Below are 27,726 nucleotides of genomic sequence, written 5' to 3'. Positions count from 1 at the left end.
AACAATTCTTCACATATTTGTGCTTCATACTATACTGTGTATGGTAATCTTCAACCAACTTATTCTTATTAGTCCTCTTCTTTTGATGTTCCTTCATCCTACACTGTTGTTTGTCAGATAGATAATATTTGGCAAAGAGTACAGTCTACCATTAAATCTGCAACTCTGCCAAGAGCAAGCAAATAAATATTGAAGGGCTGCTGTTCTTAGTTATGTTATAGAAGATAGAGTATGACTTTCTACTTAAATTGACTACCGGTATATTCATCTGCAGGTACATATGTTTAATAAGTCATTTAGGACTCTTAAATTCAGCCCTTTTTTACCCCATGTCTAACCAATGTCTGGTTAGAAAACTCATTCTGTCCAAAAATATATTTATCAAATTTATGGATTTAATTATTAATATTACAAAATAGGCATGTGGCAAGATTGCAACTCAACTTGACTGCACGTGATCATAGGGACAAAACAGATCCTCCCAGATCAATATTAGTTCATGATTCCCAGCTTAAAATGGACCTGTCACCCCAACATAAAAAGCTGTATAATAAAAGTAATTTTCAAATGAAACATGAAATCCAAGTTCTTTTTTTTTTTTGTTTAAAGCGTTCAGAGCTGTTGGAAACTCATTTAAAAATCTCGGCTGCCAATCAAATATTGCCTGCCCCTAGTCTATGCCTTAGGCAGGCAATTACTTTCACTTGCACTTACTAGATGTCACTGCTCTCCATACATTTACCCAGTTCTCTTAACCATTTAATTGTGTAACCAGTGCATGGGGATGGACATCAGGTCAAGATTTGAGATGATGAGATGATGATTTTGAGATGATCTAAAGCTTGCCTTAATAACAGTGCCCACAAAAATGGTTCCTGCCTGCTTGCTATAATTATGAATTCTCATACCCAAGGAAACAAGAATATAATTTATATAGTGTAATTAAAGTTTATCTTGCTTGCTTAATGTGATTAAATAGATGTGGGATATTTTTTTCGGGTGACAGGTCCTCTTTAATAGAGTCAGCCAAATTTGTTATATAGACCACTCATTGCAGTACATAGTGAAGAACATGAAAGTTCATAGACAGGAAGGTTAAGGTAACCATCACAAAAAAACTTAAACTGGAGAATAGTTTTAAACAGCATCAGAATTGAATACTTAAAATCTTATAAGAACTATTTTTTATCACCCAGTCAGTGCTGATGAGAGAGAATGAGGAAAATGATTCCCCTTTACACTTAGCACAGTCCAAAAATGGGATTCCCTTTGCAAAGGAGGTGGCAGTGAGTGATTCATTGGTTGGCTTAATAATGGCCTTGATGCCTTTCCAACAGAAAAAGTCATTTGTATTTGTGATTACGATTGATCCAAACAGTTATGAATTTTCAGGATCAAGATTATACTTTGTACGTTCAATTGCTGGTACAGTATAGAGGCTCAAAAAATAATTAAGGTACTTATAATGGGTTGGTTTGGCAATGATTACCAGCATGACTAGTATGGTACTGCTCATATGGTTTTCTAGAATCCAAGGAAACTTTTGCATATGACATTAAAATTATTTTAAAATGAAGAATCTCTCACAGTACCCTTGTTCTACTCTCCAAAGCACCTATTCCAAAACTGTAAATGCTCAATATCATTTCCATATAATGGACTGTATAGAGGAATGGTTAAAACACTGCTTACCAGTTACCACCAGTGTGTAAATGGCATAAAGGGAGGTGCAATGATTAAAATAATATTTTGTTCCCAGGTAGCTTAACTTTACGTCAACAATCTGGCCACAATGTGAGTGTTGTCCACGATACCATGAACCTAAAGGTTCTGCCAACTTTGTAACAACTGAAATGAAAATGGATATGGCTGAGCTCCACAGGGATCCTGTAATGTTTGAAGAAAAAGTTATTTACGTGTAAAATCTTTAAAAGAAACATAGAGACCCCCAAGGAGACATTTGTGTTTATAATTTGCTATCCAGTTCAGATTTAATTTGAATGATGATCATGTACTGGAAACGCACAAAACATTTTCTGATCTTTCCAAAAGGCAAGAATGTTACAGCTGCATGTGATGAGCAGATCATTACACTATTCCTCTAGTAAAAATGTCAAGCTCAATCATGTATCATACAACAAATTGTAAAAAGGCTATCCCAGGGAGTTAGTCACATGGTATGATTTACTTCAGGCTTTAACCTGGTGGATGCCAATTATGATCTTTGTATCGTCCCTCTAGTTATCAAATTTATCAAAGTGGTTAACATTTCACCACTCTAGGGCAGGGGTCCCCAAACTTTTTTTTCCTGTGAGCCACATTCAAATGTAAAATTAGTTGGGGAGCAGCACAAGCCATAATGCCAATTAAGGGGTGTGATTGGCTATTTGGTAGCCCCTATGTGGACTGGCAGCCTACAGGAGGCTCTGTTTGGCAGTACATCTGATTTTTATGCAACCAATATTGCCTCCAAGCCTGGAATTCAAAAATAAGCACCTGCTTTGTGGCTACTGAGAGCAACAGCTACTGGTTGGGTATCACAAGGAAATATAATAATAGGCGTATAGTTTACAACAATCAATCAGTAAATATTATGTGTAGATGCAGATGGTTTACTACAGGTTACTGAAGCTGGAGCAAACTTTGCCCCTGCTATAACATATTCTGGGAAGGTGAATCAGAAGATCAAAGATCATTTTCCAAATTATTTCATAATACCAATATCTGGTACAAAACATGTATTTTGTTTGATTGATGATTAATGACTTTCTTGGCAAGGGTTTATACTATAAGCCCTTAACATTTCCAGTATAATCTACAGCACTGACATAACAGTACCATAGTGCTGTATATTTCATGGCCTAGGGTTCTCTTGATGTAGGCCCAACCTTTTTTAACTGTAAGTTACATTTAGATGTACAATGAGCTGGGGAGCAACGCAAGAATTAAGAAAAAAAAATCCTGAGTGGTGCAAAATAAGTACTGTGATTGATTATTTGGTAGCCCCATGGCAGCCTATAGGAGGCTCTGTTTGGCAATACACCTGGTTTTTATGCAACTAAATCATGCTCCAAGCCAGGAAAACAAGCACTTGCTTTGAGGCCACCTTCTAGAGGTTGGTGAGTAGCATGTTGCTCATGAGCCACTGGTTGGAGATCTTGATATGTGACACATTTGCTGGTAACAATATTTAACCCAGTAAGTGCATGTTGTACTTGATTGATACATTCCTAAGCTTTTATATTCTTGGCTTGTTTGCAATTTGATTTTTTTCCCGTGGCTTGAGTGGATCTTTATAAATATGTCTGCTTCAGGCCTATGGCATGTGTTTAATTCTCTGTTACACTTGAGCATTTTCTGAGAAAAATCCACTCAGTGTGGACGGACAGGTGGATTCCAGTTCTGTTAATGCACACAGCCAAGAAGCAGAAGCAGCCTGGATCAGTGTTTTTTCTGCTGATGTTTTTAGGCCGACAGAAATAAAAAACAGGCTATCTTATCATTGTGCTACAACCCCCAGCAAGAGCTGTAGTCTAGTGGTTAAACATTTATGGTGTTACAACGGGGTGCTTAGTCAGTTAGCCAAAGAACCCAGGTTTAGCAAAAGCAAGAACAACCAAAAGAGATGTGACTCAATGACACAATTGAGGAGCAATATTTAAAGGCATAATAATTAGATCAGTCATAAATGCACTGTATAGTATAACTCTCTCTCTCTCTCTCTCTCTCTCTCTCTCTCTCTCTCTCTCTCTCTCTCTGCAAATCCTAAATAATGTATTATATACATTAAATGTATGTGTACATACAGTACATACATGGCCCAGAAATTTTAAACATTAATCAGTAACTGCTGTTCACTATTTTGTTTCCATGAGTACTATACAAACATTACCGCTTTGTTTTTGGTGAGCCTGGGTAATTTTGGCCGGCACTTGTATGTCATCCATTACATAGGCTTTTACTCTGTGTACCACACTTCTGAGCAGATGGTGTAAGCTGCATCCAATGTAATCAGCTGTAGAATTAAAAGCACCGCCCGGTCATTGTGTATGAACTTCAAAGCCTCTTCTCTGCATTAATGCTTTCAACAACATTCCAACTTGTGCTGCTTACCTATCAACTCATTACACAGCTGCAGTGCCTTGAAAGCAAATTATATTGGCTCATTGAAAATCCCTTCTTACACAGGGGCCACCCCATCTTTTGTCACTGAGACTTTGCAACAAAATGAGAAAAGTCACATTATAAAGCTTAAAAGACAATTTCCACTGGCAGAAATACACCTGTCACTACCTGCCATTGTCTAGAATGGCAACTACCTGTCACAGTGCATACATTTTAACAGCAGCCCAAAAAATCTAAATATAATTAAATAATAAATGCTGATCAGAGCTACAGTGTTTTATACCTCATTCTCCAACTGCTCCAGCTTGATAGATTCCACAGCTTACACTCAATTCCCACATTGATTGGTTGACAATGACAAATGGTACATTTAGGGGCCTATTTTTCATGGTGTGCAAAACTTCACAGGTGATGTTGCCCATAGATCAGATATTTGCTTTTGTTTTCTTGTAGATGACTGTAGAAATCCAATTGCTGTTTTTTTAATTACAGTATTTAACATTTCATTTTACTTATCTCCAATTCAGTCTGGTTATATATAACTATTTAGGCAGAGAGTGAGTGAAAGGCTAGAAATCGAAAAGGTCTGAACAGAAAGTATGGGATCCGTTATCTAGAAACCTATTATCCAAAAGGCTCAAAAGGATAATTTTGATCACTGCAGCCTCACTCCAACACCATCACATTTCACCTAGGGTCATTTATTTAGAGGTAGGAACAAAATACATGAATGAACAGGGATATGAATCAGATTAATTAGCTAATATAAAATGGAGGCATCTAAGTGAAAATATAAGCAACCTGGCCAATCAGGAGCTGCCAAAATGTAGAACCACTTAAAGGAGTTAAAGAACTTAGGTGGGGGCAAGTTAAGCATGGGCCAACAGGGACTGGTGGGGAAGAGATAGCAGAAGTTTTAAAATCACAAAGTGACAGATAAAGCAAGGGGTAATAGAAATAGATATGGTATATGCAGTTTGGGGTTAAATTGTTACTGGTTGGGCAAAAGGCATGATGGTCTTAACTGGGCTTTTAAGGTGGAAGGAGTAGGGATTTATTGAGAACAGTGTGGAACAGCACAGGTAGCAAGACAGGTAAGTGAGCTGAAAGGAAGCAATTGGCAGGGTTGGGAGGAGGGTTAAGAAGAAGAAAATAAGGATTGGCATGGGAAAGCAAGCAGGATAAGTAGGGACTGGAATGGAAGATGACACAGAGGTAAATAAAGACTTTGTCAGAAGTAACAGATAATTCTCATTTATTCTTTTTCTAGATTCTAATTGGACCTGGTCTTAACCAATTTTGAAATTGGATAGATCGAAGGTTCTTTGTGTAAATAAAGAAACATGTCCAGTAATATAAATATTTGGGTAACTATGGGTAACTATGGCCTGTTATAGATAGATTCCTTTATTTGTCATATACAAAGTTATACAAGTGCAACCTGTAGTGAAATGTACCCTGATCATTCCAAAATGTTGTCATTTTTTAAATAACAGTATACTCGTGCATAAAAAAAGAAAATGCAATAGTGCTTAAATGCAACAAACAATGACAGTACAATGCATTAAACAATACTTGCTAAATATATATTAAATAAATGTAGTACCATATTTTTTTGTAATCCTCATTAAAGCCCTGGCTAGTATCAATAAGGTTCACCTGACTAGCCTCAACACAGGCATAAAACACATTAAGTTTATTGGCAAACATGGAGTTAGCACACACAGTCTCTGTGGACTTTATTATTAAGTTCATCATTGTACGTAAGCTCTGCCACATACAACATGTGTCATTCTGATGGGAATACGTCTCCACTCTCTCAGCACTCCGTATGAAGCCTACTTGTAAGCACTCATATCACTGGGGTAAAGACCTGGGTTGTACCCAGCAGCAGTACAGATATTCACAGGTCTGTTATTGCAGAACCAGCAAGAATAAATAGGGACTGTTATGGCAAAACCAGCACTAGAAAATAAGTACTAGTATGGTAAAGGCAGCGGGAATTATTGCAAGCGCTAAAAGATAATTCTTCTTTAGCAAATTCAGAAATAGCTGTTGGAAACATTTCCAGTAATGTGAATATCTGGGTAACTAGAGACCTGTCAAGCTAGATGAATTTCAAATCAGGACAAACTATGGTCCTCCAAGGCATTATGAAGAATTGGATGAATTGTTAGCAGAGGAAACAATTGAGATGTCAATTAAGGGCAGGATGATAGAATTTAATATGCCAGATGTGGAGTGGAATGTGCCTGTTGCTAAATCTGCAAGATGTACTCTAAATATGTTCTGAATCTCTCACCATTAGTACGGGAGCTGACCAACAAGGTTGCAGTCCAAGAGTTAATTCTGATGGTGCCCAAGGTTCAGTTTTTTCTGAAAAGAGAAAAAAAAATGATTTTAATGGAAGGTACTTCTGTGTCAACGGTAACCTTTAAAAATAAGGCCGTATTCCACATCTCTTCCTTAATTGCCCTAGTGCATACAGTGGCATTGAGTAGTGATTATAACATTAGGTCATTTACAAAAAGATAAAGATTAATATTAGAAAGATCATTATTGCCTTATCTGAGTTGGCATTTGGAAAGGTTCATAATTTAGACCCTGGACATCTACAAGGTTGTGTCATTGAACAAATATGACTGTATTTTAGTAATGACATTAGCAAGTAAAAGACATGGGGCAGATTCACTATTGTCGCCATCGATTCGCACACTTCTCCAGGCGCAAATTCATTACAACTACGCTAATTCACTAAAATGCAAGGTTGGGTCTTGGCGCTGAATGCTGGAGACTTTTCGATAGCGATACTTCTTCAGTTCAAGCACTTCTTAGCGAAGATTCGCTAGCGTTTGTTTGTACCTAGCAAATATTTGCTGGAATTCTTACACTTAGGTCAATTTGACTAGGGGAGGCGCATAAAAGTCTTATACACGTCTTTTTTAGAGATGTTGGTGTAAATGCTTGAAGTGGCCACTTTTTATTGCAAATGTACAAGGGAGCATAATAAAGACATACAAGCTCCTATAATGCCCTAGACATGAGCCCACCCTAAAATATATGTGGCATGCCCCTCAAATGTGTTCAGACTTTTGAAGGCAATCCTGCATTAAAAATTGAAAAGCTACCTGCGTTTTATAAACTTTTTATGTCTTTCCGGGGTACAGGATATAATGTCACTGACATCAGATTGAGGAAAATATAGCTTTGTTTCAGCAGTCTGAGATGGCGAAGGAAACTCTGGTGAAAGAGGTAACGTTCAGTAAAATCCACAATTTCAGTAATTTGCGGAGCAATGACCATTCGTCATCTGGCAATAGAGTGCGAACGAACACTAACAACGGCCTCTTTCGCTAGCGAATTGTCGCCTGCGTCTGTGAATTGCCGATGTCCCTGCAGATGTCCCTGGCGATGTCCCTGCGGATGTGATTTCTGGTGAAAGTGACTAGCGTTAGCCACTTCACCTTTTAGTAAATCTGCCCCATAGACCGAATATAAACTTTTGAGGCTTTAAAGGAGAAAGCAAGACGTCAAATGCTATTACCATCAATAGTATTGCCACATTTGTGCCTCCTGAACCGCTATTTTAGTTCATCTTTATGCGCATTCATTATCCGGTTACACGTCTCCAAAGTAAGCACTGTAATTGTTAGTTCGCGGTTGCTATTTTAAAACCACCAAACTCGTTTCCCTCTGTGGCTCCTGCATAATGTGAATGCGCAAAACATTTTATTTCTTGACCACGTCACGTTATCACGTTTTTTTGCTGTAGTGCAGTGGTAGCCAAATAGATAAAGATTCAGCTAAGGTGCTAGGCAAACCACAGATCTCTGCACAAAAGAGATTTGGGCAAGCGATTATATTTAAAATTGTGCATTGCTATGGCAACCCATTACCAACTTTGCAATTGGCTCTTGAAGTTTGGTGGGTGGGCAGTACAGAGGTCAGGGATGACGCTAGCAGGCAAAAAAGGGGGGTTGTGGGAGGACTCCAAGGCAAAATAAAAATATTTAAATACAAGGGCTACTGATCTAGCCAAGTTAAAGAGATACTGTCATGGGAAAAAAAAAAATTCAAAACGCATCAGTTAATAGTACTACTCCAGCAGAATTCTGCACTGAAATCCATTTCTCAAAAAAGCAAACAGATTTTTTTATATTGAATTTTGAAATCTGACATGGGGCTAGATTTTGTCAATTTCCCAGCTGCCCCAAGTCATGTGACTTGTGCCTGCACTTTAGGAGAGAAATGCTTTCTGGCAGGCTGCTGTTTTTCCTTCTCAATGTAACTGAATGTGTCTCAGTGAGACATGGGTTTTTACTATTGAGTGTTGTTCTTAGATCTACCAGGCAGCTGTTATCTTGTGTTAGGAAGCTATTATCTGGTTACCTTCCCATTGTTCTTTTGTTTGGCTGCGGGGGGGAAAGGGAGGGGGGTGATATCACTCCAACTTGCAGTACAGCAGTAAAGAGTGATTGAAGTTTATCAGAGCACAAGTCACATGACTTGGGGCAGCTGGGAAATTGACAATATGTCTAGCCCCATGTCAGATTTCAAAATTGAATATAAAAAAATCTGTTTGCTCTTTTGAGAAATGGATTTCAGTGCAGAATTCTGCTGGAGCAGCACTATTAACTGATTAATTTTGAAAAAAAAATTTTTTCCCATGACAGTATCCCTTTAACTATAAACATAGAGAAAAAGAAGGGAGATTGATCAATGCAAATTCCTAGGTCCCCTGTCTCATAAGTAATCCAGTATATATATGAAAGTGCATGTATGCACATAAACAGGGGTTATTAGTTACAAAGTAAAGATCATAAGATTGTTAAGCCACCATACCACATCAAGTTAAACCCCATATGGCGGTCCCTAACTTTTTAACTCCAGTCATAGTATTCAAAGGCTGGCACCTCCCTGCATGGTAGAATCTCTTGGGATTAGTGTCTCCTGAAAAGGGCATTGGTTTCACTGACGCTGGCAGGCAAGAGACAGATGAATCTGCGCATGTTCCAGATTACTGGTCTGCAGGACTATGCAGAATCGTCTTGGTGGAAAGCAAGACCAGATGTGGATCTTCATCCAAGCACTCCAAGGTATTTACGGTGCTCCAACAGTCTATTTGTAAGACAGCTTTTCTTTTGGACTAGTAACTTGTTTGAGCTTCACATGTCCTTTAGTGTAAGGGCACACACTAAGATTTAGGGAGATTTTAGTCGCCTCTTCTTTGGGTAATCTCCCCAAAAAGGCTTCCCGCCAGCTATAATCTAAATCACCGTATTGCTTCGTTTTCCGAAGTGGCCTGAAGTTTCCTCATGAGCCAACGAATTTAATAATGTGATCACGGCCAGCAAAAGGGAACTACTGTATGTGTTGAAAGTGTGTAAGGGAATCCCTAATCTAAACAATGGATGGTGCAAATTTAATTAATTGTAAATATATTGAAAACGTTGTTTTGGGGGCTCCTGTTTCTGCCCCTGACTGTGACGGCATATATGTTGCATGAATGTTCACGTGTTCTAATTAGATACACGTTGTTTCTAGCCCTACATAAAGACCAGGGGCTGTATCTACAGAGCAACCTAAAGAGGATGCAAACACTGCGGTTCCGGGGGGGGGGGACAGGAGTGTATAGATGGTCCAACGAGGCCCTAATAAACAATTAATTTTGGTAGAATTTCTAATTACAAATATTTTGGAGCCCTAAGTTGAATTTGCTTTAGGGCCCAGTAACATTTAGTTACTGACATAGACAACCATAACAAACAACAGACTGAAAGGGATCCCATCCCAAAAGAATTCAACGTGAAAAATGCAAAGATACGGAGCAAACAACTCATATATAATCATATATCTCTATACAGATTCACAGACTCAACAGTTGTACTGAAAGCTCTATTGTGTGAGCTGGCACTTTACAGCTGGTAGTCCCATGTAGGAGTAGGGTGGGTGTTTGGTACAAAGACGTCAGGAGTGGACTTAATATGGTTCATACCTCAATATGAGATTTATTTCAAGCACATGAGTTTGAGGGTGCATTGATGGGCATACCAGTAAAAGTCACCAAAGTGACATAGCTGTGGGGCTGTGTTTTGCTTTCAAGTATATGTGGGCTGATGATTGTGATGTGGGACCACAGCTTAAAACTAGACCCATCAACAAACAGAATAAAACAAAATCATACAGCCTGTAATTCTTTTTTGTAGGCCCTTGGAAAGGCTCAGTCTAGAGAGACGCTCTTTACATTCATATTTCTAATGTCAGATGCCTTTGTATTGCAGCCAGATAAATATTATTAAGTAAGCCATGAGTACAATTACAGTGGGAGGTGAAATATACAGCGTGCCAAGCCACCAAGTCACCCAGCTCTCCTGAGAGCAAGAGAAGCTCCACGTGTGTGATTTTAGGTGGAGATCTCAGGCTGAAAAAACATCATACATAAGGGATGTGCTCGGAAAACATAGGTGGGCTGTTTTGATTTTTTTTTAATGGAGCAGAAAACCATAACCATTTGGAAAAAAAGGGATGTATTCTACCCAAAGCTATTAGATCACTCACTTTTTCCGAAAGGTGCATTGTTCTTTGCCTTGGATTCTTTCATGAAGTGATGATGAGTAACTGTTGGATGAGAATGTCAGAAGTATCTCTGCTTTGCAATGGGTTTTTCCATTCTGCGTCTAGATTGGGGGGTCTGTTGTTGAGAAACTCCTCATACAAAGAAACTGTTCCAAAGCTGAATTCCTCTCTGTCTAGTTGCAAAACAAAGCTGTGGATTCCATCTTGCACCCAAGTGCTGCGGTTGGAATAAATAAATACCACTGATTCATTCACATGCAGGCCATTATCCTTATACACAGAGGTCCAATATGTTTTAAGCAATAAGTAAATATGCAGGGTGTGATTTTCTGCTTTTGAAATTGACTTTTTTTATTCTTTGTACATTTAAAACAATGTTAACTTTCAAAAAGCAGTCTTCTGTATTGGAACTGTACAGATCTGCAATACTGTTGCTATTTTAAATTTACTGCCACCAGCACAAACCAAAAATGTAGAAGACTGCACTCACGGGACTTACAAATCAAATCACTATAATTTAGTAGTGTACCAGTCGAAACGTCAGTCGTGCCTAATAAAATGTGATTCCTCTTCATAAGACCTGCAAGTGCGGCCTCATCTCTGCAAATTTATATATCTTTACTGTGGACAGCACCCAGGCAACCATGACCACCATATTGTGAGTGCCGATACCTACCTTCATTATCAGTATATATACTGTATATATGTGTATATATGTATATATATGCTACATACACAAAAATATTGTGGTGAGCAGGTTTCTTATACATGATACACTATGTCCATACACGGCATGTATTAAAACAGAAGTACAATTATTTGCTTTGTCTTGCTAAGATTATATATCCTGTCTCTAATCAATCCTGATCTGAATTTCAAATCTTAAGTAAAAAGTCAGTTTTGGGAAAGATCTCCTAAGAGGGTTCATTTATAAAGGCCAGGATGATGCTGCCATATTGCAGGTGGTATCATGGTCAGACTGTTTTGGCAGGACACCAGGAGAAAAGCCCGGAGGGCCCCTCTGGCCCAGGTCCACTACCCTGACCAGATGCCTCCACAATGTTTGAAGAAGGACAGGGATAAGCTGGATGCAAAGTGACGTTACATGCGCTCTGTGTGGGGGATGGATGTTGGGAGGAGGGAGGCCCTTGGTGGTTGCAAACAGGATTGTGGTGGGCCTCCAATGCTGGGTGGTATGGAAAAGCTGAGAAAAATGGAAGTGTGCTGCCACAAGGAAAAATATTCAATATAGGCGGTACCACTCTAAATACAAAAAAATATTATGGTTGAGTAAATAGCAAGGAGATTCACTCACAGTTCACCTCAGTCCCAAGGGGCAAAATCCAAGACACTAGATCCAAAAGGAAGAGTGTGAGGATCTCCAATAATCAAGAACAAATTATGTTAAAAAAAGTAGAAAATTTATTAGGACATAAAACCTAACGCGTTTCGTGCCTAATGGGGCACTTACTCATAGACTCACACTCTTCCTTTTGGATCTAATGTCTTGGTATGGAAAAGCTCCTTTGTACTATGTGCCCATTAGCACCCTAAATCGAAATACAGGTGGCAGAATAATGGACACCTATATGACTCCCCTAGCCTGTGCCTTATGAATACAGCACTACTGAGGGCTAGCAGCACTGTATTCATAGCAGAAGCAAAGGTCTTTGTACTCCCCCATGGTGCAAATTGTGTGGCAGTATGCAAACATGGCAAAAACATGGCAGTTTGCACCCATATACTCTTTGTAATGATGTTGGATGATATTTAATCATGAACAGCAAGTAGGAAGCTAAGAGATACATTGCATGAAGGGTAGCTCACTCCCTTGGTTCTGGTGTTAATCAAAGTGCACTACAGGAGTGAACTACAAGGTGCTGTTAGGAAGCCTGGCTATAGATGAAAGATCTGCCTGGTAGAGTCAGTACTGCTCATATTAAACAGTGTGGTCTATGCCACTAGGCTTATTGCACAAAATATGCCTGTTGACTTCTTTACAGTAATACCTAAAAGATGGCCTATTCAAATGAATTTTCCCCCCAAGATCACAATAATGGAGTTTCCAGCCATTTTATAAAGGGCTCAAGCCAAAATTAATCTAGTAGTAATGAGTGGGTCAAAATAAACATTTACAACTTCCACCAAAAAAGATCATCATTTTTAGTAACTCAAACCTGACCTAAAAGTGCTTGTGATTTCACAAAGTGGGAGAGTCCAAAAGGATAAAGGCTAAGGGAAGAAAATGTGCATGTAATTCATGTGTAGTTCATACTGTCATGAGTTTTGGCAACCCAAACTCACCTAACTCACACTGACTTGCATAGCCAACACAGGAAGGCATACTGCTAAATCATATCTTTCATTTGGGCTCTTTAGAGTTGGTGGTCGCCTTTTCTTTGTCATAAATGAAAAATGAAAATGTGACGCAAATTACACAGCAGTAGAATTGTACTAACAATCTAATGGACCTTAACAACCAATTAGCAAGTAACAATCAGGGGCAGATATAAAATGTATTATTATTTGTACCTGGGGTATGAGTATATATACTGTATTGTAAGTCCAATGATCTTACTACTGTATATTTCATGTGCTTCTGTCCTATCACGAGCAATGCTGTCTTATTCTACTGAGTTCATATCATTTTGGTATTCATATCATTCCTTCCCACCCCACCTTATTTGTTATTCTTATCCATTCTTTAGGGGCACAGTTTGTTCTTCATCAGAAATAGTTCTTTTTAGAATTCTACATGAATATTTTCCACATTCTTGTTTTGTCCCAACTGAGTTGAGGGCCTGGTGTAGCTTGGTCACAGGCAGCTGGGTTTCTGAATGGTGCTAAACATGACACAGACAAGCTAGATTGGGTCATTGAATGCATTTACATACCTTATATAGATACAGTCATCAGAGTCGAGAAAGCCAGATACTCTATTTTTCAAATTTTTTTTGTAACTTTGAACTAAGCTATCAGCTTTGAAATTCCTAAACAACTGTACTTAGCCAACCTTAAAGCCAGACCTCTTCTTGCTAACTCTTCTATTTACAGCCAAGAGCTTGAACTATTCTCAATGATACTTTACAAATTCCTCCACAGATGAAGTCACAACAAGAGTATATCAAGTGACCCTAGAACTGTCACCCTGGTCCAATGGTTGTCTGGCAATCTTACTTACCCCTTTATTACATCACAGCAACAGGCTTGACCAATTAATTGTACAGGCTGGGAAACCCCCACTGGATCCAATTACTGTATTAACCATGTGCATCTTCATCTAGGACCACGGAGGGGCCATGTATGTCAGTTCTTTTTTCTAAAAACAAACATTTAAACGAAACAACCATCTTTTTTGGCTCCCAAAGACGTAACATGTTCTTAAAGAACATCCTTCTTTCATAGTTTTTTTTATTCCTCTTGAATATTTAAAGGTAAATGTTTGATTAATTTCCGCTTGCCATTGTGGGCTGGACACCACCTTCCTTATCACATATCATAGACTTCCAATTAGAAGAAGCCAGTAGATACTCCTTCATAGTCCATTAACGTACAGTACATGGGAATCATCTGATCCCTACCCAATAACCCCACCTGCACTGTTGAGTTTTATGTCATAGAAAACGATTACAGCTCTCAGTCAGTTGGGGTTTATATAAGTAAAATCAGGTGGGGGGGTTAAATAGGAGGCCAATTTATCAATAATTTCTATTCAATTATTTAGACCACAGGCGTTGAATTGCTTTACCAGCATTAGTGGTGTGCACTACTTAGTAGTATATTTGTTTTTGGGTAAACAGGGATTGGCTTTCTCTTCTTAAATCTGATAATTTTCTTTCTAAATAATCATCTAGTGATCATGTACCAAAATCTTTCAACACCTGACTACAGTATTTATTTAAGGGACCCTACCCCTATTCATGAAACATGAGATGTTGGTTAAGTATTTTGTTTACACTGTGCCCATCCCAAAGGGCTTATTTGTCATAGTAGACACACCCATTACATTTTACAGGTGACTTCACAAAGTAATTAGAGGGTTTGGTAGTTGTCAGCTTCACCATCCTGAATATTTTCAATGTACAGAATGTGTGTACTACTGTTCCTTTCTTCTGACTAGTGTGCAATACCTAAGTGTGGCATACAATATGGCACAGGGAGTGGTATTGGTAAAGAGTCAGAATGTTGAGATATTTCTTCAACTTTTTAATAATGAACTGAGCACCTTGAGATCCTTCCATAAAAACCACGTGCTTTTGACTGTGAGCAGTGCTGCCTCTGGTGGAACCATTGGGACTTGCAGTAGATCTGAGACGTATGTCAAACATTATGAACAGCTGCTGATCTGAGACTCCCATGTCTGTATCCTTTGGCAAGGCTCAGATGCACAGGAGCGAGGGCTGGAGTGAAGGCTCTTTGAAGTTGGCTTGGTGATGTTATATTATTCTTGGCTCAAGGTAGCACATTGCAGCAAGTTCTCATCATAGCTGTAAGTGCAAAGTTTTTCCTCAAGGCCCTGGAAGGATGGTTTTAGCATTACATTATACTATAAATCACCTTGACTCATTTCACTGCCGAGACTGTGTTATTTTATTAAATTCCTCAGGTTTTTCCTTTTGTTTTTAGGATGATCTCCACTGTGGCTTCATTTATTGGGGTGTTTTGAGGCTTCACTGAATTTCTTCCATGGAAGAGAAATGAGACGCAGCTTCATGGGTGGAGTTTCATTGTTCTTGATCCCATACACGTTAGGGTCCAAATTACCCAAGCAACCATACACTAATTTAAACAGAATACTGGAATATGAATAAAAGAGGGCCGGCATAGGAAGATGAGTATGAAAAGTAGCGAAAACAATACATTTGTAGCCTTACAGAGCAATTGTTTTTTAGATGGGGTCAGTGAAGAGTCAGAAGAAGAATGAAAATAAAACTATAAAAAATAAATAATAAAGACCACATGAAAAGTTTCTTAGAATTGGCAATTGTATAACATACGAAAAGCTTACTTAAAGGGATCCTGTCATCGGAAAACATGTTTTTTTCAACATACATCAGTTAATAGTGCTACTCCAGCAGAATTCTGCACTGAAATCCATTTCTCAAAAGAGCAAACAGATTTTTTTATATTCAATTTTGAAATCTGACATGGGGCTAGACATTTTGTCAATTTCCCAGCTGCCCCTGGTCATGTGACTTGTGCCTGCACTTTAGGAAAGAAATGCTTTCTGGCAGGCTGCTGTTGTTCCTTCTCAATGTAACTGAGTCTTAGTGGGACATGGGTTTTTACTATTGAGTGTTGTTCTTACATCTACCAGGGTTATCTTGTGTTAGGAAACTGTTATCTGGTTACCTTCCCATTGTTCTTTTGTTTGGCTGCTGGGGGGAAAGGGAGGGGGTGATATCACTCCAACTTGCAGTACAGCAGTAAAGAGTGATTGAAGTTTATCAGAGCACAAGCCACATGACTTGGGGCGGCTGGGAAATTGACAATATGTCTAGCTCCATGTCAGATTTCAAAATTGAATATAAAAAATCTGTTTGCTCTTTTTAGAAATGGATTTTAGTGCAGAATTCTGCTGGAGCAGTACTATTTACTGATTCATTTTGAAAAAAAAAAATTTCCCATGACAGTATCCCTTTAAAGGTGAACCAGGAAGATGAGTAAAAACAAAATGAGCAAAAACAATACATTTGTAGCCTTACAGAGCAATTGTTTTTTAGATGGGGTCAGTGACCACCATTTGAAGGCTGGAAAGAGTCAGAAGAAGAAGGCAAATAAAATTATAAAAGAATAAATAATAAAGACCAAATGAAAAGTTTCTTAGAATTGGCAATTGTAAAACATACGAAAATTTAACTTAAAGGTGAACCACCCTTTAAGGAATTACTTTACAAGGAGTAGTACGGTGATATGGAAGACCACAAAATAGCAACTCGGGCAAGTCGAATTAGTAAAATTTTCCTATTTGCTAAAGAATAAATAATTAAACATTAAGTTGATACAGAATATATTTTGCAAATACAAATAGAAAATAAAGCTGTAGTAACATCCAAAGTTTGCCTTAGCCCTGTAACCCGTAGGCGTAGGGTATCAGCTTTTTGCCTTTGTTGGTGAATGAGCAGGAATTAAACCTGCAAAGAGTTAGGGTAAACCCTTTAATGGTGGATAGCTCAAAGCCTTTTATTTCTGCAACAGTTTCTGTATTTTACTGACTGTATCAAAGTGCAAGCAAATCACCAAAGTGAGGGGTTAAGGTCCTGGACACGTTCACATTTGTGTTATTTAACCCAAAGGGTTTCTGGCAATTTTGCTTTGTGGGCACCCTGCCAAGCTTAGCAGGCTGGGAATGAAGTCATGAGTTTTACCTATCCATCTGTTAGAAATGAACTTTGTAATATTTGCAGTATGAATGTAATTTCACATAATTTTCTCTGACAGTGTTTAGAGAGAGAGAATTGGTACATGTCAAAGTGAAATGCAAATCACTCTTCAGGTTAAATCATTTTGATGGATATTATACAAGGCTTGATCATTCTGGCTCCTGTAGCCCTCCCCTAAAAGGTAAGGCCTCAAGTACCCAACTACCATTTGGTCCTGCTGCCCACTCTTGTGTTACTATTGACTGCTAGAGGCAGACTCACCCATCCATACTATCTTATGGAAGATGGATCTCTTGTACACTTACTAGTAGTGATGATGATGATGATGATGATGATGATGATGATGATGATGATGATGATGAAAACTGGCATTTTCCTGATATACATAACTATACAAAGAGGGTTGTGGGACCACCCCAAGGTTAAGTAAAATAGAAAAAAGTAGAAAAAAGTGTAACTGATCTGGCAAACCCTGCAGAGAGGTGTCAGCCTATGAAAAATGACTAGGAGCAAATAGTTTTGATACTAGCTTACTAATGGGACTGGGAACCAGGGAATGCACATTGCTCAGTCTTCTCTGTTTGTATTAAATTTGACCAGATCAGTCACACTTCCAATGTACTTTTCTTATAGACTTTTTTTCCAGACTTTTTTGCAGGAAGAATGGACAAACATTCATGTTGTTGCAGCTATTCTCACACCCGTCCTTATAATTGTGGTCTTATCCTTTTAAAAATAGGTGTTGGTCTTGGAGATCAGCTTCTAAGACCAATGCTCTGGTCAGGAGACACTTTTTCAAAAAAAAAAAAAACCACAAGTGCCAATTAAGTGCAAGGCTATGGAAAATAGAAATGGAGGTAAATAGTTAAGGCCACAACAAAAGATATATGGCTGATTTTTGGACACTGTCAAGATGCAGCTGGGGAGGGCAGATATGGTGAGACAACGAGCAACTTATATAACTTATATATGATATAAGGATCCCGGAAGGCTACAAGGTTTGTTTAAAAATTTGGACCGGGGTCATTTATGGTAAAAAAGCACAGAGCAAAAGTTTCAGAAGGATCCAATAACACATAATATAGCTTGGGCAAGGAAGGGCCTAGAAAGACAGGCTGAAAGTGCTCCTATGTGGGTGTAACAGTGTGAGTCCATGATTGTGCACAAAGATATTAGGAAGAAGAAACCCAGAGGCTTGGACATAGACCAGAAGCAGCAGGTAAAGGATGAGGTAATGGGCTTAGCAGCGAGTGTCAAGTTTTTCCCAAAATAGTCAATATTTAATATTTTTTTTCCCTTCAACAAAGGGCAACTCTGTTTCTTTTCACCCTGTCCTAGTTGTGACACAAACACATGTATCTACTTACTCCTAATTGAGAAATTAGCATTGGTAAAATTAGTCCTCCCACCTCACTGGGTCAATGCAGAATATTCCATGTGTAGAATACTCTAACAAGTTATGGCAGTGATTTTCATATATTAAATGTTGCCATAAATGGAAAGAAGGAGGGTTTACTTATGAGCCGTGGAACAAATCAGTTTACAGTACATTCACAAAGATAAGGAGTCAAGGACAACGGGATCATATTTGGTCCTGCTGCCCACTCTCGTGTTACTATTGACTGCTAGGGGCAGACTCACACCATCCATACTATCTCATGGAAGATGGATCTCTTGTACACCTACTAGTAGTGATGATGATGATGATGATGATGATGATGATGATGATGATGATGAAAACTGGCATTTTCCTGATATACATAACTATACAAAGAGGGTTGTGGGACCAAGGTAAAGTAAAATAGAAATAAAGTAGAAAAAAAGTGTGACAGATCTGGCAAACCCTGCAGGGAGGTGTCAACCTATGAAAAATGACTAGAGGCAAATAGTTTTGATACTAGCTTACTAAGGGTACTGGGAACCAGGGAATGTACATTGCTCAGTCTTCTCCGTTTGTAGTAAATTCGACCAGATCAGTCACACTTCCACACTTTTAGCAGGAAGAATGGACAAACATTCATGTAGTTCCCACACTTATTCAAATGAATGCATGGTTACTAGGATAATTTGGACCTTAGCAACCAGATTACTGAAACTGCAAACTGGAGAGCTGCTGAATAAAAAGCTAAATAACTCAAAAACCGCAAATAATTAAAAGAATTAAACTACTTGCAAATTGTCTCAGAATATCACTCTCTACTACATACGTAGGGCAGAGACACACGGTCAGATTCAGGGAGATTAGTCGCCCGTTGACAAATCTCCTCATCTTCAGGGCGACTAATTTCCGCTGAACTGCCTTCCCACTGGCTAGAATGTAAATCACCAGCAGAATGGCTCTCGGAACGCTTTGTTTTCCAAAGTCGCACAAAGTTGCCTCACAAGGAAACATCGAGCGACTCCGGAAAACTAAGCTCTCCGAATGCCATCCCGCCGGTGATTTACATTCTAGCCGGCGGGAAGGCAGTTAGGCGATTAGTTGCCAAATCTGACCTTGAGTATCTTTTACAACAGACACATTGGCAGAAGTAGAAAGTATAAATAGACACACACATACTTATTTTTAGAGCCTTCTTTTTAGAGTAGCACTACATATTAAAATGGGTTGAAAACTGTATAAAAATAAAACCCATACAAAAATCTCGAGAACCAATAGGCCAATTGTATCTTGCATGAGGTGCAAAGCAGTCCTGAACCTAATATCTGCCTTAACGTGGCAATAAGTACAGGGGTCTGTTTGTGCACCCTCATATTTTGCAGGTGCAAGTTGGAATCAAAGTTCAGTAACCTGCATACATATTTGCAGCTCTAGTATATTTTGCAGTATAATATGGTAATGAATCCACTACTTTAGGTAATAAAGACTAGAGTTACTTTTAAGCTTGTCTGTCTGTGTGTATTCATACAGACTACAGTGTGTTCTTTGGTAATATTTTAAGGCTGAGGTTCTATCTATGAATTTCACAGTAGTCACATTCCTATTTGAACCAAACTTTATATATCGTTGCAGGATTCATATGGGACTTGATTGCAGCAACTTGATCCATCCACAGATGGTTTTCTATTGATTTGAGAGGGAAGCACTGCACTACACAGGAGATTGCCATCTAAAAATGTAGAATTCTTTTTTTTTAAGATGAACATGCAAAGTGATGCACATCCATTCTTATACAAGTTAATAGGAAGTAATCTAAGGTGGCAACTGTTTTGGTAGTGGTGAGTGGAGGGGAGGCAGTCGCTTGTGTGTCATAATACATTACCATTGCAGCAGATTTTGATAACTTTAACAATAAAACACCTGACTCGGTTTTCCCTTTTAATGGGTGGAGGTCAGCCACAGCTTTTATTGAAACCATTAACAAAAAAAACGATAACCCGTCCTTGCCATGTTATACCACACTAAGGGTACCCCAGATGCTAGCCACTGCAGCCATGGTGGGCATGTAAAGAGAACCCTATTGACCAGACCCAAATGGCAAGGACCAAAAACAATTACCCACCAGCAGCTGTGACAAAACACTTCTAATAGTATTACATATATCATAGTTTTGACATATGGAAACAAGTCTCTTAAAAAAGCCTTTTTTTTTTTTTTTTTAAATTAATAAAATACAGTTTACTACAGTGCAATGGGAGGGGGTGGGTGGGATGATCAGTCGCTATTATGGGAGACCAGACTCCATGCCAAGCCTGCACAACGCTCCAGGTGCTGTGACAGTGCAAGATGAGACTTCCCCTTTTATACCAGCCCTCCTTTACTGCCCTTAACTGATCCTTCCCCTCCTTGTAGCCAGTCCCAGAGTTCCCTCCGCTCCCAGAACCTCCCCACAGTCCCGGGCACACTTTGTTAGCCACTATGGTGCCATACACGACCATTAGTCTGGTGGCACTTTACTAGGAGAAATACCTGCCCCTTATAACTTCAAGCTGTAATTCCAGCTTTTTAACTGGAACTTTGGTTATTTTAGTTAACACATTGCAGCTTTGTTCTCTGCACTAGCAATGTGACTGCTGCTTGCCCTGGTGACAACGCAGGAGTTGGGGACCTATGAGGATCTATTAGCCAGAAAACCCATTATCCAGAAAGCTCCAGATAACAGGATGGACATTTGCCATAGACTCCATTTTAATTAAGTCTTAAATATTTTCTTTTTCTATGCACAGGTATTAATAAAACAGTAGCTTGTACTTGATCCCAGCTAAGATATAATTAATCTTTATTGGAGCCAAAACAATCCTATCAAGTTTAATTAATGTTAAAAGATTTTTAAGTAGGAAATCTAAATAAGACCCCTTACCCGGAAAACCCCAACTCTCAAGCATTCTGGATATAACTGACCAGGGTCGGACTGGGGGGCCCAGGGACCATCGGGGCTGCTGTCCAGGGCCCCCTTGCTGAGCACCCCCCCCATCTGCTGCTTGGGCAGGTCGCGGTAGGAGGTCGTGGTAGGAAGTAGCCGACAAATCTGGATCCAGGTGCAGATCTGGGCCGGTGGGGCCCACAAGAGCAGTCCCACCGGCCCAGTCCGACCCTGTAACTGATCAAAGTATGTTGTGTTAATGTGATAATGACCTTAGGGGGAATGTAATAAAAATCAGTAACAGGAAAAAAATATTGTGAAAAATAATTCCTGTGTGCAAACAGTTTCTCCTTTGTGCAAATTTAATATGGCTAGAAACCCATTTAGCAACCTTAACCACCAGTGGAAGAAAGACTGTACATTATTTAGTTTGTTCTTGGTCATTATTTTTGCTCAATAATGAGTTTGCCACTTTACAGGGCCAGAACTAGGAGTAGACAGAAGAGGCACATTACCTAGGGCATCCAGCCTGGCCTGCCTCTGCCACCTTACGTGCAGTTAATAGGGATGGGTGAATTTTTTCACCTTGTTTCTCTGCGGCATTGACGCCCATAGACTTGTATGGCGTTGTGCGACAAAAAAAAGACGCGTGTCGCCGCACAACAATTTTTTTGACGCCCATAGACTTTAATTTTTGACAAAACGGGTCAATTTCGCCCATCCATCCAAATTCACCCATCCCAGTTAATACTTGTCTATTGAAGAATCTTACATTGTGTAATGCAATTTTTCTTCAGGTTTATGCTTAATTTTTCCTGTTTTTTTAACTTTTATCATATTCCCACTGATGCAGGGACTGATGTAAATCATGAAAAAAAAACTCTTTAAAGCTCCATGTGTCTATTATATATACAGTACAGTAAATAAAGGATAATAGATAACTAAATCATAACATTTAGAGCAGTTAAATTAGTTTAGTATTTATATACAGTAGATTCTATGGAAAAGTGTACAGTTGGGGATAATTGTATTTTTATGGAAACAGTTGCTAAGTGACCAAGACAATCCCATTTTCTCTGCTGCTTTGTTGTAAATGACTGCACTTAGCATCCAATTAGATCATGTGCGGATGGAAAGATTAATGCCTCTTTCTTTGAACGCAAAGGTACATGTAGCAGCTTGCTAATGACTTAAAAAAATAGAATAACACACATAAGCTTATGTATCACAGGTTTCAATGATATCAACATGTTCATTTGAGGCTGACACCATTTTGAGATCATAATTTGTTTCTCAGAGGGATCTTTTAATAACAACACAAGTGTGAAAAGCTTGCTTAGATAATTACGCTATGTCATTTCTCTTTCGGAATCCCGGGATATTGTTTAACCTTTCCACTTGGGCGCATCACAAAGGCTGGGGCGTGTGGAGTAATGTTTAAGATTATGTGTCATTTGCCACCCAGAGATTACCAGACCCTAATTTTGAGAAGACATAGAGGCAGATTTATAGATATTCAAACTGATGGATATTCCTTAACACTTTAACAATGTTTTTAGTAATGAATTGGTACATTTACCAAAGCCTCTTGTTACCAGTTTGTCAGAATGGCAACTATTTTTTTAATGGGAGTTCAAGGGAAGCACTGAACACTAACACCCAATTGATTGTGTAAGTCCCTCCAAGAAGATGAGTCCTGTGCTAATGTATTGTAAAACAATGCACGTTTATAGGACACTTGTCAAATTTGTACAAAATGCAGAAAATTATTTGAAAATGCCCCCTCCCCTTTTCTTTTTACAAGTGGCGACTATTTTTACCACATATAAAAAGCAAACAAGCAGTCATAAAACTGCTATAATGTTCTGTTAGATAATATGTAACTTTTACAGATATACAGGTAATGGAAATATAATAGGTATTGGGTGGCAGGCTGTGAAACAATACAGATATAGGATATATTATTCAGAATGCTTAGGACCTTGAGTTTTCTGGTTAAATGATCTTTCTGTAATTTTGCTCTCCACGCTCTAAGTCTACTAAAAAAAATAATTTAAACATTAAAGAAACCCAATAGCATTGTTTTGCCTCCAATAATGATTAATTATATATTAGTTTGGATCAAGTACAATGTACTGTTTTATTATTACAGAGTAAAACAACATCATTTTTAAAATTTTAAGTATCTGATAAAGTCTAAAGGAGATGGCCTTCCCATAATTCAAAGCTTTCTGGATAACGTGTTTACAGAAAATGGATACCCATATGAACTATGTGCAATGAGTGATTCATGCCAAAAATTTGCATCAGGTTTGCAATGACACCATATGGGTACGATGTCCCCTTTGGCTTTTCATTTCACTGAGACCATTCATAAAAATAGGCTGATAGAGACTCACCCTCCATTGATTTATGTCACAAACACTGCTCTGAAGGACTGTATCTAGCATCTGTGAACAAGCTAGCCTTCTCCCATAGTAGTAGTATCTGTGATTAGCTTTATTCAGCCAGCTGCATGAAAAATAATGAAAATGAAAATTTGATTTGTTTAAAATTTGCCCATTGCTGATCTATATATATATATATATATATATATATATATATATATATATATATACTCCAAGAAAGACCAGCAACACCAGGGTTTCTGTGTATCAAAGCAAAAGTGTATTCAAATAATGCATGAATAGCCGACGTGACGTTTCGGTCCACGCAGGGACCTTCCTCATGGCGAATGAGGAAGGTCCCTGCGTGGACCGAAACGTCACGTCGGCTATTCATGCATTATTTGAATACACTTTGCTTTGATACACAGAAACCCTGGTGTTGCTGGTCTTTCTTGGAGTATTCGCATTTCTTACCTTGCACCCAGGTAACACGACGTCAGCAGGGTGCTGTCCTAGTGAGGATATATATATATATATATATATATATATATATATATATATATATATATATATATATACACCACAGATGTTAGGTTCAACAAAACTTATATTTTTCAGATACATAATTCAGCAGTTTTGGAGAAATACGTCAGGTGCAGTTTGCGATATCATGGTGCAATTTGCAATATTAAGGTGAAAAGCTTATCAGAAGGACTCCTTTGGGTGTCCTAGAGACAATTAAATTGTTTATATACAGTATAATATTATTATTATTGTTATTATTATTTAATGCCAAAACTTCATATGTTCAAATATCAAAAGTGGTGAAGGAATTTAAAGGCTTTACATGAAAGCAACTGTATCCTATAGCAGGTGCGGCCTGAGTCTCTCTAACTTGCACAACTAAATGACGCACAAATAAGGGAAGGGGGGCACATCTACCTGCCTCTAAAAGCAAAATACCTCCAGAAAAATATGCCCCAAAACTAATACTACCAGAAGCATCAGTAAGCAGCTCCAACTCCTGGATAAGTTTCACTTCAGATACTCATCACCTCATACCATTACATTTCATCAAAAAATTAAGGATGCACCGAATCCAGGATTCGGTTCAAAATTTGGCCAGGATTCTGCCCTTTTTCAGCAGGATTCGGATTTGGCCGAATCCTTCTGCCCGGCCGAACGAATCCCAATTTGCATATGCAAATTAGGGGCAGGGGAGGGAAATTGCACAACTTTTTGTCACAAAACAAGGAAGTAAAAATTTTTTCCCCTTCCCACCCCTAATTTGCATATGCAAATTGTTTTGTCTTCTCTGCTTTATCTCTAGGTAGCCTACACCTTCTAGCTTCAGCTTCATCTATTTCAATACCTAAAAATGTAAATTTTGTTGTTGGCTGTACTGTCTTCTTTTCTGCCACTGGTACACCGAAGTTCTTTAACATCTGTAAAAATATTGCTAAAGTTTTCTGGCAAGTTGTTGAATAGCTGGGGCTGATAATTGAAAAATTGTCGAAATAATGGGCTATACTGTCACTGCGTTCTCAGATTTGCTGTACAGCAGCCATTGTAAAAATGTGCTGAACATCTCAAAATATAAACATGATATTGCACACCTCATGGGGAGGCAAAGATCAACGTAAAAAGCTCCTTGTACATAGCAACCTGTTAGCTTAAAGCTATCTGGATGTAATGATAAAAACCTAAATGCTGATTCTACATGAACCTTTGCCATCAGTGCCTTTTCCCATGTGTCCTCACTATGTTTAGTGCTTCATCAAATAACTGATATTGTACCTTACACTGATCCTTATCTAAGGCATCATTTACTGAAGCCCCTCTGGATATGATAGATGTTGTATCATTCTAAATTAGCTGGTTCTTTCTTTGGGCCTATGTCTAGTGGTGATACCACAAGGTCTTTTATCAGCAGATCCTTAAATGGGCCAGCCAATCTCACTGCTTTCAATTCCTTCTTAACTTCCTGTTATAAAGCATCTGTATGGTGGCTAGCTGACTTAAGGTTTCTATAAGTTTTGCTGGAAGGAGGTGATTTTAACACTTGGATCCTAAAACCTTCAGAAAAATCTTTTGCTAAAAAGCAGCTGCCAACGTGGATGTTGATGCTTGGTCATCTGCATCCTCTGTCTTCTAGCTTGAGACACACTCTCCCCCACTGTAGCCATCTTTCTTCTATCTCTTTATTTCTGAAAAGGAAACTTGGTACAAGATTGCCTATACACATCCTCCTGAAGTGGATCCCCTTGGATAATGGCATGGCTTGCGTGAAGGAAAACAGTCATATTCATCCTCATAATCATATCCTCATATCATTCATTTTGCTCCTCCCAATAATCATCATAATCATCACCATGCCAATAACGCTGCCTTCCTCTGTACATAGGCAATCTTGCATTTTGTGCTCATTAACTGCTCTGCCATTCCCCCTTAACCTGAAACTCCCACTCCATCTCGTGGCTCTGGACAGGCTACTCTGGAGGAGGGGCAGCCTCAATTCCCCATTCCCCCTAGTCTGTAAAAGCATCTCTAAATACGTTTATGGCAAAATAATAAATAGCATACAAAGACATTATTATGATAGATGTAAAAAAAAAAAAAAAAGGTTTAATTTCTGGTGTCAGTATCTCTTTAATATCCGACTCTCAAAAAGGGGAATTTAGCAGTGGTTGCTTTCGGAAGTGCTTGTCACTACGGAAGTGACGTCATCGTTCCTCCGCAGAGACTCTCGCTGCACCTCCCACTCCTCAGTATTGTATGTGTTCTCAGAGGGCTCCTTCCTTGTGGGGAAAAAATTACCTTTCTCTTGAGCTGCCCAGGGCTGGCGATCCGCAGCGAACTCTGTTCCCTCAGAATCTTTTGGGCCGCAGAATTCTCCTCCTGGGTGCCCATCTTCTTTTCCCACTGGCTGCATTCACTTCCATTCTCAAAACAGCAAATCTTTTCACCAAGATCAGCATCAAGATGGATCCAGAAACTGCTGCCAATGATGCTCCACAGAGTATAACCTGCCAAAACAAAAACAACAAGTTAAGCTGGCCATAGACATAAATCTTTTCGTTATCGTGAGACCACGATAATCTCGAAACGATCGTTTAAATAACGATATACAATTTGTCCATCAACTAAAAAGACCATTTCAGGCGATATTGCCAGGAAAACTGAGGGTAGCTGCCTGCTTGGCTCTGCAAACATAGATAGATTGCACTGGGACCGATAAAAATGTTTTAACCTGGCCGATTTTCTGACAGATGTCGGCCGAAAAATCGTAAGATGTACGATCGTTCGATTCCCACTAACTTCAGGATAATTTGACAGATTAGTCGGATTTCGCTAAAATCGGTCGTTCACCAACTAAAGATCTTTGCGTCTATGGGGACCTTAAGTCTGCCTGAAAACTATTTTGCATCCCTCAAAAAACCCTAACCAGGTAACTCAACCCCCCTGCTCCACTCCAAAGCCCACCCCTCTTTTTTCCTCCACTGGACAGCTCTCACCTCCTCCTATTGTTCTATTTGCAGTGCTGGGGTCAGCCAGGTACCGAGCAACACCTGGGGGAAAGGGGTGGTCCTGCCTAACCCCATATTAGTCCTAAACAAGCTTCATTCTCCCATCGCAGTTTATTTAGAGTTACATCAATATTTGAGTCAGCAGGACTACCACATGCACCACAAGTGTGGCTGTTCCCAGTGAATCTTGCAGGAGACGAGTCAGCTTAGAGTCTCTGTAATGTACAAAGTCATCCTTCTTGTTTTTATCACCTAGGGCACTGATGACATTTCCCAGCCACAGCAGGCCTCAGTTGCTGATAACTTAGTCCTTTTTTCCCTTTCTGATACTGCCAAGTCTACTAGGTGCAGTTTGGAGCAAAAGATATTGTTTTTGTCCCCTTCTTTCCTCTGATCGATAGAGATGGTAAAGATGGCACGTGACTGA

Source organism: Xenopus laevis, chromosome 8L (genome assembly GCF_017654675.1).
Source record: "Xenopus laevis strain J_2021 chromosome 8L, Xenopus_laevis_v10.1, whole genome shotgun sequence".
NCBI classification, from domain to species: domain Eukaryota; kingdom Metazoa; phylum Chordata; class Amphibia; order Anura; family Pipidae; genus Xenopus; species Xenopus laevis.
Note: the sequence above shows the minus strand (reverse complement) of the source record.